The 20,022-nt window shown below is 38.2% G+C and overlaps 1 protein-coding gene across 1 annotated transcript in view; it reads right to left on the bottom strand.

Moving 5' to 3' along the window:
• Positions 1 to 18,606, bottom strand: part of PHC1 (polyhomeotic homolog 1) — a 44,876-nt gene extending 26,270 nt beyond the window's left edge. The window contains exon 1 of the mRNA XM_019926045.3: positions 18,507 to 18,606. The gene's annotated coding sequence lies outside the window, so the exon portion shown is untranslated. The remainder of the gene's footprint in view (positions 1 to 18,506) is intronic.
• Between the last annotated feature and the right edge of the window lie 1,416 nt (positions 18,607 to 20,022).

The raw sequence follows: 20,022 nt of genomic DNA on the forward strand, positions 1-20,022 counted from the left end.
ATTTGAACAAAGATGTTTGGCATTTGCCATCATAAATACCCTTAATGGAAGGCCCACCTGCCTTTGGTAACAAGGGAAATAACTGGCGATCAGTCTACATAGATACTGGGGAGATGTCGAAGCAAAAAATAAAGAAGAGAGACGTATATATCACTTTCCTAAATTCTCTGTTTTCTCCTTTATCGGCTTATAAACTATGATAAGCAGGTAATGGCCCCAAAAGATGTCCTCGTCCATGAAGCCTACGACTGTGTTATGGTATGACAAAGGGGAATTAAAGCTGCAGATGGTATAATGCTGTGTGAAAGGAAAATCAAAATGGGGTTGCTATTGCTAAGAGAGCTCTCTAAAATGGAACTGGGAGGTCATTAAAGAAGTGTGACTTATGCACATCTCCTCCTGGATGGAATTTGACCTTTTGACCTGATGAGGTCATCCAAAACACCTGCTAGAAACTCAAGATACTTATGGGACCCTCACCCTAAAACAACTCATGATTCCTAAAGGACAGTGATTTTCTGACTTGCATCAGAGCCAATCACAATTCTCACCAGGCAACTTTTAACAATCTCATGACTTTTTGTCTTTAAAAAACCCTGACTCTTTCTCTTCCTTGGAACATCCTTTCGGGACTACCAGAATAACCTGTGTCTCCTGAATTGCAATTCTTAAGATCCCAAATAAACTTTTATTTGCAGCCTCCTACATTATTTTATTGGTTGACAGTTGCTAATCACCTGACCTTAACATAGGAAGATTATCCAAGATTATCTGGATGAGCCCAATGTAATTATAAGAGCCCTTTAAAGTGTTAATGGAGAGGCAGAAGACAGGTTGAGAGATGTGATGGGAGAAGGACGCATCCTGCCATTGCTGGCTTTGAAGGTGAAAGGGGACCATATGCTGAGCAATGCAGGAAGCCTCTAGAAGCTGGAAACAAACGAACAAACAAGGAAATGGATTCTTCACTAGCGCATCCGCAAAAGCCTCCTGATAGCACCTTGGTTTTCACCCAGTGAGATGCACGTCAGACTTCTGATCTACAGAACTGTAAGATAATAAATTTGTGTTGTTTTCAACCACTAAGCTTGTGGCACATTGTTACAGCAGCAATAGAAAGTGAACACAGAAGCTAACCAGTATTTCAAAAAACAGAAACTAATCTTACACCTTTTCTGCTGCCGAAAGTCCAGCCAGCTGCCAACTTCTTTACTCCTTTGTTTGCTAACAACTGGAGAAGTTATTGTATCACATGCTTGGGCTAATCAAGGAGAAAGTGCTCAGGAATCATTTTGAGTGGCAGCTTTTCAGTTCTGTGAAAACGCCATTCAAGTGTAATTTTCAAAAAGGTAGAATCATAACTCTCATACAAAAATAAAATGAACATGTGTCAAAGATTTCATGTAACTTGTTAATTAATGAAAGAACCGGTGAGGTACTAAAATCAGTTAAAAGTGCATTCGAGAAGCTGGATGTTTAGAGGCAATTTAATAAAGGTATGTTAGAGAAGATTGCTGAGTTGAATAGAAAATTGGTTAATGTCATATTCGACCATGAACCATAACCTTAATAAGGATATCTTTTCCACTACTGGACAGGAACTATTTGCAGGTTTGAGTTAACCTCTGCCTCTTCAGGGTTGTAAAATAACTCAGTCAATAGGAAATCAATGCAAGGCCCAAGCCCAGCACTAAACTGAAAGAACACCTAGGAACCTCTTCCCTCTATTTCTAATTTTCGAATCATCTTTCTGACAACTATAAATCCGAGTAAAGAAACTGTCAGAGTTGGCAAAGTCAGGGAGAACAGATCTCCCCATCCAAGCTCCCTGCCTGAGTTTTCCTTCCTGACTGCATTCTCGAGACATAGATGGCAGACCACCAACAATTGCAGCAAACCTGTTCTTCCCTCAGACTTCCTCAGCTTAGAAAATGGCAATCCCAGATGTCAAGACGAAGACGTGTTGGAATCATCCTGAACTCTTTTCTGTAGTTTATACCCTACATCTAAGTCCTCCATATATCAAGTATTCAACAAAAAATAGTTTGAGGACCTACTACAACACAGTCACTTTTTTCTCTCATGCATGTCCATCAGTCGACAAAACAGGCAAGAATTCTTACCTTCATGGAGCTTGCATTCTAGTGGGGGAGAAGAACAGTAAACAAATAAAATCTAAAATCTATGGAATGTTAATGATGGCAAGTGCAATAGAGGAAAATTTTTAAATGGAAAAGGGTTGGGGGAATTTGGGTATAGGGCTAGAATTTAAATACGGTTGTCAGGGAAGACCTCACAGAGAAGACAGTACTTAAGAAGAGAGATGAAGGGAAGAGAGGCAGCCATGTGTATATTTGCTCCAGGAAGAGGGATCATGTGCCAGTGCGTTAGAGGAACCATGCGGTTCAGGGAACGATACTCCAAAATACGACATCTTGGCATATTGAATATTTTAAGCTGAAGGCGGAAACGAGAAGGTCAGCAGAAAACAAGAAGGAAACAGCAGAAACAAGAAGGTCAGAGTGAACTTCTCCCTGCCCTTCTCCCTTGAAACAGGTTATAAACCCTCATTTGAGAAGCGCTCTCCCTATACTGTACCTGGAGGAGAGGAACATCCTTACCTCTGAAGCCAGGGATGCCAAGAAGGGGCCGAACAAACAGGTCTTCCTGAGTTCCTCCCAGTTTTCGACATTTCCCTCATACCCTTTGACCTGTCGGATTTCTCCTAGACTGTCCACTCTTCATCAAACCTAGCATAAAAGTGTGTGGGTTTTGGCTTCCCTGGTGGCTCAGTGGTTGAGAGTGCGCCTGCCGACGCAGGGGACGCGGGTTCGAGCCCCGGTCCGGGAAGATCCCACATGCCGCGCAGTGGCTGGGCCCGTGAGCCATGGCCGCTGAGCCTGCGCGTCCGGAGCCTGTGCTCCGCAGCGCGAGAGGCCACAACAGTGAGAGGCCTGCGTACCGCAAAAAAAAAAAAAAATGTGGGGCTAACCATTTCTACAGGTTTTCATTTCCGTATGAAGGCTCCCTAGTCACATCAAAATTATATTAAATAAACGTGTATGCTTTTCTTCTGTTAATCTGTCAGTTTAAATTTCAGACCCAGCCAGGAATCTCAAAAGGATCAAGGAAACTTTTCCCTCCCCTACAGGAAGAGCAAGCGCAGTGTGTCTGGACCAGAGTGAGACAGGAAGAGAGGAGAGGGAGATGAGGTCAGAGGTGTAAAGTGTGGGAGTGCCAGGGGAGGACTGGAGGAGGGAGGGAGGAAGCAAATCATGATTGTAAAACCTGACATCAGCTTTTACTCCGGCTGAGAAATGTTGGGAGGATTTGAGTAGAGGAGTAATATGATCTGATTTACATTTTTTAACAGGATCGCTCTGGCTGCCGTGATAAGAACAGGCATGAGAGACAGGGATGGCGACCGGTCAGGAAGCATCTGCAGTAGAGTGGAGTGATAACAGTGAAAGAGGTGAGAAGTGGTCAGGTACTGGATATATTTTGAAGCTAGGGCCAATAGGATTTACTGACGTAATGGATGTGGGAGGTGAGAAAAAGAAAGAAAACAAAGGTACCTCCAAGGATTGCTGCCTAAGAATAGACCTTAGAGGTTATTCTATAAGAGGCTGCATAGAGCTGCCATATTCTTCTTTAACAATTGCATAGTATTCCCTTGTGTAACTATGTTGAATGGGCATCTTTGTTATATAATATAGATACATTGGGAAACATTTTTGTTACTTGTAATATTTTACAGCCACAATATTCTTAAACATGTATCAATACACATAGATGCAAGCATAACTGTAAAATGAATTCCTTAAAGTGTAATTGTTAGGTCAAAATATGTGCATGTTTTATATTTCAGTAACTATTGCAAAATTGCTGTCCATAGAGGTTGTACTCTTATATTTTGTTAAGTGGGTAAATTAATGCTGGAAGCCAGAATTAGAGATAATCCTGGGTCTCCTTATAGAGATGAGTCAGGGCAAGGATGGCATGTGGAAATGTCATCTCATTCATGGTATAGTAGAAAAACGATTTAAAAACCTCAGTTTTAGATGACTTCTTATCTAAGCCTTGTAATTTTATAGTTGTCTTTTTCTATCTTTTTAACTTTTTTCTCTTTCTCTCTGCCTTTCTAACCCTCCATGCACACTCCCACCAATCCACTTACCTCCACACACACACAGAAAACATGTCTCCTGTAGACACTTGTTAACTAAAGTTAAGCTATACCTCCCACAAAAGGATGATGTGTTATCAATAGAATACACACTTTTTTTTTTTTTAGAGTACACACTTTTGGTAGTTCTTTTTTTTTTTTCTTTTCTTTTTTGGCCACATCACACGGCTTGTGAGATCTTAGCTCCCCGACCAGGGATCAAACCTGGGCCCCTGGCCGTGGAAGCACGGAGTCCTAACCACTGGACCGCTGGGGAATTCCTTGATAGTTTTTTTTTTCCCCCAATATTTATTTGTTTATTTGGCTGCTCCCGATCTCCGTTGTGGCATGTGGCATCTAGTTCCCTGACCAGGGATCGAAGCTGGGCCCCCTGCATTAGAAGCGCGGAGTCTTAGCCACTGGACCGCCAGAGAAGTCCCTCCTTGATAGTTTTGTTTATAGTAATAAATTTATGCTGAGCCTTTTGTTTTTCTTGAACCAACGTGATACATTTACAAGATACTGGTTAGGGTTAGAAGTATATTATTTGACCATGAGTGAGTTTTCTGCCCATAAACCTGCACATAAATCAAAACTGCTAAATGAAAAGGCAAGCCCACATGGATTCTGGCATCAACAGTATTAGCGGGAAATTTGAGAGTATTGCTTCCAGGAGCTATCTAGGTATGCTCAGCTTTAGTAATCCTAAATACTACATAAAAATAAATACTTTACAACAGATTCAACCATTTGCCCAATAAGTTCAAAGTTGACATATAGATGAAGAGAAGTTTAGATTTTTGAAGCCACTAACTGTAATATCACATGAATGGTCAGTATGTCTCATCTTTGTACCGAGAACAGTATGTAACGATGACCCAAGTAGAGAAAGCAACAACATTGATCCTAGGCAGGGTATGGCTTCTGTAGCCTAATGGCTTGGTGGTCCTGCTAAAGGTGATTATTTTACTGTCTGAGTGTCATATAGGTAGTCTGATTTCTTAATTTTGAATATGTAGGGGAGAAAAAACTTCTCTCTACCCTCTTAAGTTCTGTAACTGGAACCTGTAAATTAGGCTGACAAAGACAGATTAACAGGAGAAAATGTTTATTTCATATGCACATGACAGGAAGGGCTCACAGAAAAGAAGTGAAAAATCCCAAAAAGCAGTTAGGTCTGGTAGCTTATATACCATTTTAACAAAGGACAATAGATTTGTAGAGAAATAAGACAAAGAAAAAAAGATTTGGGCTTCTAGGGGCGGTAAATTGTAAGAAGGTATACATATTGAGGAAACCAATGGAAAATAAGGGTTTCTTTATTTATTTATTGGTTTGGCCCTGCCACCAATAAATTTGCGAGATCTTAGTTCTCCAACCAGAGATTGAACCCGGTCCCTCTGCAGTGAAAGTGCAGAGTCCTAACTACTGGACCACCAGGGAATTCCCAATAAGGGTTACTTTAGTAAGATTTGTTTGTGTAGACCCATCTTGATACCATCTTTCTCTTATTGTCTCTAGTGATTGAGAGTTGTTCTGTTCTTCCTGGTATGGGAAAGGAAGTGGGATGCCTTCACAAAGGGACATTTATGCCCTGATTTTAGACAGAAGGAGAGTGTGGAGAGCTTTTCTTACATCTGTGGTTTCTCAATTGCCTTCAGCTGAAAACAATCCTTATATCAAAGTGGCATATTTCGTAGTGACATATTCTTTTTTTTTTTTTGGCCGTGCCATGCGGCTTGCGGGATGTTAGTTCCCTGACCAGGGATTGAACCTGGACCACAACGGTGAAAACACTGAGTCCTAACCACTGAACCACCAGGGAATTCCCTGTAGTGGCATATGTTAATAACTTTCAGATGCATCCCTTATAAAACCTGAATCCATATACCTGAATCTATAATTCTTTGCACAAATATAACACCCTTTAGAGAATTAGTAAATATTTCCTGTGATTTAATTACTTTACTCTGTTCAAGGTATTTTGCTAGGCATTATGGATGTACTAAGATGAGCAAGAATATTCATTCATTTCAAGCAAATTAATAATTAGGAAACAAAGTCAGGTATATATATTAAGTCTGTGGTTAAGGGCATGAATTGGGAGATTGGGATTGACATGTATACACTACTATGTATAAAATAGATAACTAATGAGAACCTACTGTATAGCACAGGGAACTCTACTCAGTGCTCTGTGGTGACCTAAATGAGAAGGAAATCCAAAAAAGAGGGGATATATGTATATGTATAGCTGATTCACTTTGCTGTACAGTAGAAACCAACACAACATTGTAAAGCAACTATATTCCAATAAAAACTTAAAAAAAAAAAAAAGAGCATGAACTTTGAGACCTGGGTTTGGATCCTGACTCTGCTGCTTACTAATTCTGCCATTTACATGGTCCTGGGCCTGTAATATAACCTCTGTAAGTCTCATTTTCCTTATCTGTAAAATGAGGGATCTACCTACCTGTCAGGAATGTTGTGAAAATTAAGTGAGTAATACATAGAATGCATTTAGCCCATTGATTGCCCTTGGTAAGTATTAAAAAATATTGATTGTTATTATTTTTATTATTAATTATCAACTGGAGTGTAAGGCAGATTGTGATTAGGACTGTGTAAAAAGATTATACATACTCAAAGATACAAAGGTCGCATCTGGTCTCCAAAGGAGTTGCCCTTCCTACAAAAAAGAGAAAAATAATATCTGGAGTAGTGTTTGGTCAGAATATGAAGGAATCAGAGGGAACATCTTTAAGAATCTTCTCTCTTGATCAAACTGGCCAAATGACAACCTCAACAGTCATTTATATTAACCAACTATGCCAGATGATTTTTACTTTTTATCCCTTTAATCTTCACATTGATCCTGAGAGATCATCATTACAGGGTTATAAAAAAAATTAATCATCAGAAACCACAAATGAATAGAGTTGGGAGACCAGAAGGGGGAGATCTCACACCCCACAGCCATAGCAGAGCCCAATAGGAAGAAGAAAGACTCCTCTTTGTTCCTGGCAAGGACTTGGCCGATGAAAACCCATGGACTCTGTTTACTATAGCCCTCCCAACTTTCTTTTCCTCTCTATAAAGGTGTTCTCCTTCCTTTGCTGTGCAGGGACTTGCACTTGACTCGCCATGGTTGCAGACCCCGAATTGCAGTTCTGGGCTGATCCAGAATATACCCATCTTTGGTGGAGAAATATCTGAGAGTCTATTTGTTTCAGGTCAACAGTGTCTTGTCTAGATCTGGGGGTTATTAATGAGCCTGCACTCAAACTCTGTCCCTGGTCTGGCTTCCTGGAAGTCCTTAGAGAGAGCCAGATCCAGAAAAACCACTGCAAATAAGTAGCACATTATCCATTTTTCTGGTCTCCTTCTCCCTCAGCAAGCACGGCCCAAATCATGTCAGTGGTTTCTTGGATTATAAACCTCTAAGGTTGCTTGTGTCAAAAGGTGAACTGTAGGGTGAACTCATGAAATCTCCCCTAATTTCTACTCTTTAACTGTAAATGAGTATAATATCTCCTTTGTGTCCCCATGATATTTTAAGTATAAAATAAAATAATCAGTTGGAAAAGGCTGTAAAACAAAAGCTACAAGTGCTAGGAGAGGAAACTGAAATTTATTGGAAGCTTCATTTGAAAGTTAACCCAGTTCTCTAGAAGTAGGACACTTTTCAGGAGAAAATAATCAATATGTATGTGACCCAAATCATGTTTTCAACACTGTACTGGGCAATGTAAGAGATACAGAAGAACTATAAAACATTTTCCCTATTCTCAAAAAGCTTGTAGTATGGTAGGGTAGAAGAAAATTACTCATGTACATTGCAGCAGCCAACCAACACATACAAATTTTTCTTTACTGAATGTAACTGAAACCGTATGATACATTATCGCTGGGCAGTGAATGGAGGAAAAGAAGGAAACTAATATTGGGCTAAATGATTTCACATGTGATGTCTTAGTGGCTCCTCTCAAGCATTCATTGAATTAATGACTGTTTTCTCCATTTTTATAGACGAGGTTACCAAAACTGATATGCTAAATGACTTGTTCGTGGTAACATAAACATTAGCGAGAAGAGGGACTAAGGCTCTCATGTCGAATTCTAAATCTCTTATGTTTTTACCATATTGAGGCAGCCTTAAAATTTGTCACAAATGTTCCAGATCATTCTCCTTTTAGGCAAATGATAGGATTGTACTTCCCCACCCCCTGGAAGTTAGGTATGGCCGTGTGACTTGCTCTGGTCAGTGAAATGTGGGTGGATATGATATGCATCCCTTCTGGGCAGAAGCCTCAAGAGCCAGTGCACACAACTAACCTTATTCTCTCCTTTCCTCTGCTACAGCATATAGCAATAATTCAATACAGCAGCTGTTCAGTCACCTTGGGTCCTAGAATAAAGACAGCATGGAGCGGAAGCCCTGTCCACCCTTCCATGGACATGTAGAATGAGGAATGAAGCTTTTACTTTAATCACTCATCTTTGAGGTTACTTTACAACTTAACCTAACCAATGCTGGCTCATTAGTTCTAGGAGTAAGGTGCTTTCTCATTAAATTCCTAAAGTATGTAACTGTGGCTTAAGGACAAGTCTGCACGTGATGAGGAAAATTGCTGGAGACTGAAAGTCTGGGAAAATATGATATTATTTTGTCTATAATAACATAAAGTCAGATAACGAGTTTGATGATATTATAGCTCCAGAAGAAGTTGGAAAATAGAATATCAGTAGTGTGTATTGGTTATTGCATTTGACAGCATTTGAATAGGTACTGCAAGAAATGGCCATAGCAAAGAACTGGCCATTTTTCAATCAGGAGTGAAAGGGGAAAGAGTGCAGAAAAATGGAGTCTTATGGGATTGGGAGAGACAGCTGTGTGGAAAAGCTTTTGAATAATGAAGGCCAATTAGACCTTATGGTAGTCCCATTAGTTGCCAAAACCTCAGGCCTACAGTACCCACAATTAAATTAAGAGGTAAGTCTTTTTTTTTTTTTTTTTTTTTTTTTGGCCACACTGCGTGGCATACATGATCTTAGTTCCCTGACCAGGGATCGAACCTGTGCCCCCTGCATTGGTAGCATGGAGTCTTAACCACTGGACCACCAGAGAAGTCTCAAGAGGTAAGTCTTGAAAGAAAGAAATACAGATGTGGCTGCTGACAAGAATAAAAAGATAAGAGGCTGACTAAATTTTGAAACCATGACCCTGGATTAAGAAATCTGTGAGTAAATCTACTATACCCCAATAAAAAATTAAAATTAAATTTAAAAAAAGAAAAATCTGTGAATATTTGAGACTGAATAATTACTCCTGGACTCAGACTTCTTCAGGTGATGTAAAACCTGCTCAGTGGTCCAATGCCCTCTTCAGATGAGGGCAAGGAGGAAATTAGCAAAGAAAGAGCTCCCAGAGGGTGGAACCATAGCCACAGAGAACATGAACTGCTGAGTCCTTCCCGGGGAACAGAATTGAGACCTAATTAAGGAAATTCCTTATCCCTAGGGTAAGAGACCCTCTGAACATTTGTCTGGAATTTCTCCAGAAAACCAATTTTTCTGGTTTAAAAAAAAAAAAGGATCCTAGTTATCTTATCCTTTATTTGAAATCATCTCCACCTCCCACACACTGCAGAAGTCTAATTGTTGGGGAGACACATCAGCACATCAGATTTTCTGTGAGATTACAACGTGTTTGGTTTCCACAGCCCTCAGGTCTCCCGTGCTGCTCGTCTCGGATATCACAAAGAATTCCGTACTTTGAGTCTGTTTCCTCATTTTTCAGTTGAAGAGATCATACTAGGTGATTTCTAAAGACACTTTCCATTCTAAAACGTTATGTCTATCTTCTGCCAATTGTGGGCAGTTTTTGAACTTTATCCAAGATTCAGAAAATAATCTTCATTGTATCTCCTAAAAACTAAAAACTAGTACAGAGCTGTCTCTCCCTAGGACCACTAACATGAGAGGCCTGTGCTGATGAGGGACCTCATCACAGGATAGAGTCTTATGTATTCAGGATGATGACTTTGAACTGGAAAATTCTTTGTGTATGTTCCTATTCAAAGTGTTTAGAAAGGAGATCACAAGATGCATAGAACAAACGGCTGGACACAGAAAACAAGAAAATGGGGAAAAATAACCTCCGTTTCCAGAGAAGGCATAAGCTACTTCCTCTGTCTGGAACATCCCTCCCACTCGTCACCTCTTTAGCTATATCTTTCCTGCTTATCCTTCAGTTTGTAGCACAAGAATCACTTCTGGGAATCTTACTTTGGCCCCAAGATTAGGTTGAGCTCCCATAATTCCCATCTTTTGTTATATTTATTTCACTCATAACTATATGTTCAGTGTTTACTTCCCTCACTAGGTTCTAGGTGAAGGCCTCTCCAATCGCATTCATATTTCAGTGCTATGGAGTAAGTATTTCTGTCCCCTGCCACACAGTCCTGTAATGTGCTTTGTGATGGAAAAGAGGAAACCAAGAATGAGAGAAAATGTGCCCCACTGGTTTTGCCAAAACCATTGTCTGTTAGATAAATTGCTGAAGGGGGAAAAACTACTCGAATACATACTTCAAACGGTAATTCCATTCAGTCATATTTTGATTAAAATATTCACACTCTGGGGCTTCCCTGGTGGCGCAGTGGTTGAGAGTCCGCCTGCCAATGCACGGGACACGGGTTCGTGCCCCAGTCTGGGAAGATCCCACATGCCGCAGAGCAGCTAGGCCCGTGAGCCATGGCCGCTGAGCCTGCGCGTCCGGAGCCTGTGCTCCGCAACAGGAGAGGCCACAACAGTGAGAGGCCCGCGTACAGCAAAAAAAAAAAAAAAAAAAATTCACACTCTGAAAAAAGTACATCACGTATAACTACAAAGTAAATGATATTGGATAGCTATTATGTAAGGAATATCTCATACCCAGTCTCTGGATCTCTGAAACACCTGTTAGAGGGTAAAAGATGACATTTCTTAAATTTGTACATGTATGGTTTGAATATGCACAGAATATTTCTGAAAAGATATCCAAGAAACTGAGAACCAGACTTCCCTGGCGGTCCGGTGGTTAAGACGCCACACTTCCACTACAAGGGGCACAGGTTCGATCCCTGGTCAGGGAACTAAGATCCCGCATGCCATGCTCTGTGGCCAAAATAAACAAACAAAAAACAAAACAAAAATAAACACAAACCGAAAGAAAGAAACTGAGAACCATTTACACCCACAAAATTTGCTGTCCATAAAACTTGACTTTACCATTCCACTATTTTCATTAACATGACTTCAGTATTCCAGGAACCTCTTGCCCAGAAAATAAAAGTTGCAAATAATCATATTGTTCATTTCAGAAACATCCAGAAAAACCATTTTAAACTGATCAGCTTTTCCATAGTCAATTATCAAATGATTTTTTATTCTTGAAGACTTTTTGAAACCCTCACCTTGCTGTGTCCACAATCCTAAAACAAGATCTTTACCCAATCTTAATCAAACACTACACTGATAGACCGCACCCCCCCCACCTTAACCCAGACCCCAGAGCCTCATCAATCTCCTGACTTAGCCCTCCCCTCCCAGACGCTACTAAGATGCCTTCAAGGCAACATGCTCTCTTACCACAGTTTGAATTAACCCAGCTTTGCCTTATCAGTCGGTGTTTGGGCGATATTTTCAGGGAGCTGGCGTTAGACAAAACTAATAGCAGTTACTCCTGAGGAGGGAACTGAGAGAAGAGATGTGGAAGGTGTCTTTTTGTGCCTTTAAGTTTCTACATCAGAATGTCTTATCTATTCCAAAGTAAATGATTTCTTTAAAAAAGAAAGAAACAAAACAGAAAATTTAAACACTTAGAAAATGCAGAAGACACCATTGTATACTCTCCTCTCTGACCAGAAGGTGACACTTCCTTGCCTAGGTCGGTGCAGGCTCCACCCTTACTCAGGGGTGGGCCAAGGGATGACAGAAGAGCCCAGGTACATGGCAGAGGCCCCAAATGGGACTGGAATTTTAGAAACCTGGAAAGAAGGGTCCAGGATATCTACGCACAGTAATAGCTAATATTTATTGAATATTTTCTAAATGCCAAATAGTATTTTAAAAACAGTTTTCTTAAGGTAAAACTTCTGTATAATTAACTGCACACGTTTCAAGTGTGCAATCTGATGAATTTTGACAGATTTATGCAACCATGAACTATCAGCACAATCAAGATCTTGAACATATTCATCACCCCCAAAGCTTTTCCTCATGCTAATTTGTAATTCATTCCTCTAGATAAGTTTTCAAGTACTCTGAGGTATGTGCTATTACTCCCATTTTACAGAGGAGGAAACTGAGCTGTAGATAAATTACTTGCCGGGTGTCAGTCAGCTAACAAGCTGTTATTTAAACACAGGAAAGAGCTCTACTCACCACCAGTCCCTACCATCAGGAAGCTTGCACAAGCCTCTTAGATAGCCTTATCCACCAGAGGGCAGACAGCAGAAGCAAGAAGAACTACAATCCTGCAGCCTGTGGAACAAAAACCACATTCACAGAAAGACAGACAAAATGAAAAGGCAGAGGACTATGTACCAGATGAAGGAACAAGATAAAACCCCAGAAAAACAACTAAATGAAGTGGAGATAGGCAAGCTTCCAGGAAAAGAATTCAGAGTAATGGCAGTAAAGATGGTCCAGGACCTTGGAAAAAGAATGGAGGTAAAGATCAAGAAGATGCAAGAAATGTTTAACAAAGACCTAGAAGAATTAAAGAACAAACACCTAGAAGAATTAAAGAACAAACAAACAGAGATGAACAATATAATAACTGAAATGAAAAATATATTAGAAGGAATCAATAGCAGAATAATTGAGGCAGAAGAACTGATAAGTGACCTGGAAGACAGAACGGTGGAATTCATTGCCACAGAACAGAATAAAGAAAAAGAATGAAAAGAAATGAAGACAGCCAAAGAGACCTCTGGGACAACATTAAATGCACCAACATTCACATTATAGGAGTCCCAGAAGGAGAATAGAGACAGAAAGGACCTGAGAAAATATTTGAAGAGATTATAGTCAAAAACTTCCCTAACATGGGAAAGGAAATAGCCACCCAACTCCAGGAAGTGCAGAGAGTCCCAGGCAGGATAAGCCCAAGGAGAAACATGCTAAGACACATAGTAATCAAACTGACAAAAATTAAAGGCAAAGAAAAATTATTAAAAGCAACAAGGGAAAAACAACAAATAACATACAAGGGAACTCCCATAAGGTTAAGCTGATTTCTCAGCAGAAACTCTACAAGCCAGAAGGGAGTGGCATGATATATTTAAAGTGATGAAAGGGAAGAACCTACAACCAAGATTACTCTACCTAGCAGGGATCTCATTCAGAGTCAATGGAGAAATCAAAAGCTTTACAGACAAGCAAAAGCTAAGAGAATTCAGCACCACCAAACCAGCTCTACAACAAATGCTAAAGGAATTTCTCTAAGTAGGAAACACAAGAGAAGAAAGGGACCGACAAAAACAAGCTGAAAACAATTAAGAAAATGGTAATAGGAACATACATATCAATAATTACCTTAAATGTGAATGGATTAAATGCTCCAACCAAAAGACACAGGCTCACTGAATGGATATGAAAACAACACCCATATATATGCTGTCTACAAAAGACCCACTTCAGACCTAGGGACACATACAGACTGAAAGTGAGGGGATGGAAAAAGGTTTTCCATGTAAGTGTAAATCAAAAGAAAGCTGGAGTAGCAATACTCATCTCAGATAAAATAGACTTTAAAATAAAGAATGTTACAAGAGACAAGGAAAGACACTACAGGATGATAAAGGGATCAATCCAAGAAGAAGATATAACAATTATAAATATATATGCACCCAATACAGGAGCACTTCAATACATAAGGCAAATGCTAACAGCTATAAAAGAGGAAATCGACAGTAACACAATAATAGTGGGGGGCTTTAACACCTCACTTACACCAATGGACAGATCATCCAGACAGAAAATTAATAAGAAAACACAAGCTTTAAATGGCACGGTAGACCAGATAGATTTAACTGATATTTATAGGACATTCCATCTGAAAACAGCAGATCACACTTTTTTCTCAAGTGCCCATGGAACATTCTCCAGGATAAATCACATCTTGGGTCACAAATCAAGCCTCAGTAAATTTAAGAAAACTGAAATCATATCAAGCATCTTTTCTGACCACAACACTATGAGATTAGAAATCAATTACAGGAAAAAAAAGTAAAAAACACATACACATGGGGGCTAAACAATAAGTTACTAAATAACCAAGAGATCACTGAAGAAATCAAAGAGGAAATCAAAAAATACCTAGAGACAAATGACAATGAAAACACGACAATCCAAAACCTATGGGATGCAGCAAAAGCAGTTCCGAGAAGTTTATAGCAATACAATCCTACCTCAAGAAACAAGAAAAATCTCAAATAAGCAATCTAACCTTACACCTAAAGGAACTAGAGAAAGAAGGACAAACAAAACCCAAAGTTAGCAGAAGGAAAGAAATCATAAAGATCAGAGCAGAAATAAATGAAATAGAAAAGTCAATAAAACTAAACATCAATAAAAGTAAAAGCTGGTTCTTTGAGAAGATAAACAAAATTGATAAACCTTTAGCCAGACTCATCAAGAAAAAGAGGGAGAGGGCTCAAATCAGTAAAATTAGAAATGAAAAAGGAGAAGTTACAATGGACACCACAGAAATACAAAGCATCAGGGAGGGTGGGAGGGAGGGAGATGCAAGAGGGAGGAGATATGGGAACATATGTATATGTATAACTGATTCACTTTGTTATAAAGCAGAAACTAACACACCATTGTAAGGCAATTATACTCCAATAAAGATGTAAAAAAAAAATACAAAACATCAGAAGAGACTACTACAAGCAACCCTATGCCAATAAAATGGACAACCTGGAAGAAATGGACAAATTCTTAGAATGGTGTAACCTTCCAAGACTAAACCAGGAAGAAATAGAAAATATAAGCAGACCAATCACAAGTAATGAACTTGAAACTGTGATTAAAAATCTTCCAACAAACAAAAGCCCAGGACCAGATGGCTTCACAGGTGAATTCTGTCAAACATTTAGAGAAGAGGTAATGCCCACCCTTCTCAAACTCTTCCCAAAAATTGCAGAGGAAGGAATACTCCCAAACTCATTCTATGAGGCCACCATCATCCTAATACCAAAACCAGACAAAGATACAACAAAAAAGGAAAATTACAGACCAATATCATTGATGAATATAGATGCAAAAATCCTCAACAAAATACTAGCAAACAGCATCCAACAGTACATTAAAAGGATCATACACCATGATCAAGTGGGATTTATCCCAGGAATGTAAGGATTCTTCAATATACGCAAATCAATCAATGTGATACACCATATTAACAAACTGAAGAATAAAAACCATATGATCATTTCAATAGATGCAGAAAAAGCTTCTGACAAAATTCAACACTCATTTATGATAAAAACTCTCCAGAAAGTGGGCATAGAGGGAAACTACCTCAACATAATAAAAGCCATATACGAGAAACTCACAGCAAGCATCATTCTCAATGGTGAAGAACTGAAAGTATTTCCTCTAAAATCAGGAACAAGACAAGGATGTCCACTCTCACCACTATTTTTTTTTGAAGTTTATTTATTTTTTTATACAGCAGGTTCTTATTAGTCATCAATTTCATACACATCAGTGTATACATGTCAATCCCAATCGCCCAATTCATCACACACACACACACCCACTACTTTCCCCCCTTGGTGTCCATACATTTGTTCTCTACATCTGTGTCTCAATTTCTGCCCTGCAAACCGCTTCATCTGTACCATTTTTCTAGGTTCCACATATATGCGTTAATATACGATATTTGTTTTTCTCTTTCTGACTTACTTCACTCTGTGTGACAGTCTCTAGATCCATCCACGTCTCAACAAATGACCCAATTTCGTTCCTTTTTATGGCTGAGTAATATTCTATTGTATATATGTACCACATCTTCTTTATCCATTCATCTGTTGATGGGCATTTAGGTTACCTCCATGACCTGGCTATTGTAAATAGTGCTGTAATGAACATTGGGGGCACTCTCACCACTATTATTCAACATAGTTTAGGAAGTCCTAGCCATGGCAATCAGAGAAAAAAGAAATAAAAGGAATACAAATTGGAAAAAAAGAAGTAAAACTGTCACTGTTTGCAGATGACATGATACTATACATAGAGAATCCTAAACATACCACCAGAAAACTATTAGAGCTAATCAATGAATTTGGTAAATTTGCAGCATACAAAATACATGCACAGAAATCTCTTACATTCCTATACACTAACAAAGAAAGATCAGAAAGAGAAATTAAGGAAACAATCTCATTCACCATTGCAACAAAAAGAATAAAATACCTAGGAGTAAACCTACCTAAGGAGGTAAATGACCTGTACTCAGAAAACTATAAGACACTGATGAAAGAAATCAAAGATGACACAAACAAATAGAGAAATATACCATGTTCTTGGATTGGAAGAATCAATATTGTGAAAATCATTATACTACCTAAAGCAATCTACAGATTCAATGCAATCCCTATCAAATTACCAATGGCATTTTTTACAGAAGTAGACCAAAAAATCTTAAAAATTTGTATGGAGACACAAGACTCCGAATAGCCAAAACAATCTTGAGGGAAAAAAACAGAGCTGGAGGAATCAGGCTCCCTGACTTCAGACTATACTACAAAGCTACAGTAATCAAGACAATATGGTACTGGCACAAAAACAGAAATATAGATCAATGGAACAGGATAGAAAGCCCAGAGATAAACCCATGTACCTACGGTCAACTAATCTATGACAAAGAAGGCGAGGATATTCAGTGGAGAAAAGACAGTCCCTTCAATAAGTGGTGCTGGGAAGACTGGACAGCTACATGTAAAAGAATGAAATTAGAACACTCCCTAACACTATACACAAAAATAAACTCAAAATGGATTAAAGACTAAATGTAAGACCAGACAGTATAAAACTCTTAGAGGAAAACATAGGAAGAATACTCCTTGACATAAGTCACAGCAAGATCTTTTTTGACCCACCTCCTAGAGTAATGGAAATAAAACAAAAATAAACAAATGGGACCTAAAGAAATTTTAAAGCTTTTGCACAGCAAAGGAAACTATAAACAAAATGAAAAGACAACCCTCAGAATGGGAGGAAATATTTGCAAACAAATCAATGGCAAAGGATTAATCTCAAAAATATATAAACAGCTCATGCAGCTCAATATTAAGAAAACAAACATCCCAATCCAAAAATGGGTAGAAGACCTATATAGACATTTCTCCCAAAAAGACATACAAATGGCCAAGAGGCACATGAAAAGCTGCTCAACATCACTAATTATTAGAGAAATGCAAATCAAAACTACAATGAGGTATCACCTCACACTGGTTAGAATGGGCATCATCAGAAAATCTACAAAAAACAAATGCTGGAGAAGGTATGGAGAAAAGGGGACCCTCTTGCACTGTTGGTGGAAGTGTATATTGATACAGTCACTGTGGAGAACAGTATGGAGGTTCCTTAAAAAACTAAAAATAGAATTACCATCTGCCCCAGCAGTCCCACTACTGGGCATATACCCAGAGAAAACCATAATTCAAAAAGACACATTCACCCCAATGTTCATTGCAGCACTATTTACAATAGCCAGATCATGGAAGCAAACTAAATGCCCATCGACAGATGAATGGATAAAGAAGATGTGGTGCATATATACAATGGAATATTACTCAGCCATAAAAAGGAACGAAACTGAGTCATTTGTAGAGACGTGGATGGACCTAGAGACTGTCACACAGAGTGAAGTAAGTCAGAAAGAGAAAAACAAATATCATATATTAACACATATATGTGGAATCTAGAAAAATGGTGAAGATGAACCAGTTTGCAAGGCAGAAATAGAGACACAGATGTAGAGAACAAACATGAACACCAAGCAGGGAAAGCAACGCAGTGGGGGGAGAGATAAACTGGGAGATTGGGATTGACATGTATATACTAATTTGTATAAAATAGATAACTAAATAAGAACCTGCTGTATGAAAAATAAAATTTAAAAAAAAACACAGGGAAAAAGCAAAAAAAAAAAAAAGAGACACAAAAAATAAACACAGGCAGATTCGACACCAAATATACTTTAAACCAGTAATTTTCAAGCTGTAGTACTTGTATCTTTGGGAGTGTATGGAAACTTTCCAAAAGGTACAAGGGCTGAAATTACCAGATCTTCAACTTCCACATGGGTTCTCCATCTGAACGCTTCACTGAGAATGGGCGATGTTAGTGGAAGCTTCGGGATCACTCCTCTGTCTTCTCTCCTTTTCACTTTACAAGAGGTATAAGACTCATTCATTCCGTGCTGCATTGTTCTGGGGGTTAAAAAACAAAAACAAAAAAAACACAACTCCTGGCCACCAAAAACACTTTGAAATATCGTCACTTTGTGTAGGTAAATTACATTACTGCAAAATTATTTTTCAAGTCAAGATTTATAACTCAACCAAATTTAAGGAGTACCTAATCAAGCTGAGCTCGGATAGATCATTAAGAATCATTTTTGATGAAAGAGTGTTATACAGTTTTTGGCATATAACTTGAAAGAGTTCAGAAAATTCAGTGACATTGCAAAAGTTAAATGCCTTCCATTCCTAGTTACTTGTTTATATAAGTGAGATTTCTCAAAGAATGCATCTATAGAAATTTAAAACAGAAGTAAAATTAATCCTAATTTCTATCTCATTCTAGAAATAAGTAATAATCATCTACAGATATATACACTAATTGAAAAAAATCCCAAACTATATCTATTCCATTAGGAATTGCTTTTCCAACATTATTTTACATTTTATGTTTAATATTTATTTCCCAAAATATCTAATATATGGTTAACTTTTTATTGTTTCAAGTTATGCTGATCTGTTGCATCTATTCATAGTTGTAATGTTAACTCAATCCACAAGAATTCTTGAATATCTTTGCACTTTATAAAATAAAAACCCTTTGATATTTCAAGTTATATATGTATTTTGGGGGTAGAAAATTTGATAACACAATCAATAAAACTTTTAAGCATAAAAATATATTAGGAAAAAGTTTATGAGGAAGGTGGATGGAAGTATTAATTAAAGAGGGAAAAGGAACAATGTAAAAATTCTGACTGTTGAACTTATTTGTGTAAATTTTTAATGGATAGTTGGTATGAAGTATAGATTACATCACATATTTCTTAAGTGATGCAACAGTTTTATTCTTTAAAAAAAATTTATTGAAATATAGTAGATTTACAATGTTATATTAGTTTCAGGTGTACAGCACAGTGAATCAGTTATATATATATATATGAATATATATATTCTTTTTCAGATTGTTTTCCCTTACAGGTTATTACAAAATATTGAGTATAATTCCCTGTGCTGTACAGTAGGTCCTTGTTGGTTATCTATTATATATATAGTAGTGTGTATGTGTTAATCCCAAACTCCTAATTTATCCCTCCCCCTCAACAGTTTTATCCTGGCCAATATTATAATATCCAGAAATCATATCTTTTCAAGTATTTAAATTTAAGATGAAAATTCTAGATGTTGACTGCATATATTCAAAGGAGTATGTGCTTTTAAAAATTTCTTTTAGGACATATGCAATGAGAAATATTTGAAGTTTATGTTTCCTTCCCAATTTTCTTCATGGAAAACAAAATTAGTGGTCCTGATTGGTTGATCCGAAATCTCTCTGGC

Source organism: Tursiops truncatus, chromosome 11 (genome assembly GCF_011762595.2).
Source record: "Tursiops truncatus isolate mTurTru1 chromosome 11, mTurTru1.mat.Y, whole genome shotgun sequence".
In the NCBI taxonomy this organism is placed as follows: Eukaryota; Metazoa; Chordata; class Mammalia; order Artiodactyla; family Delphinidae; genus Tursiops; species Tursiops truncatus.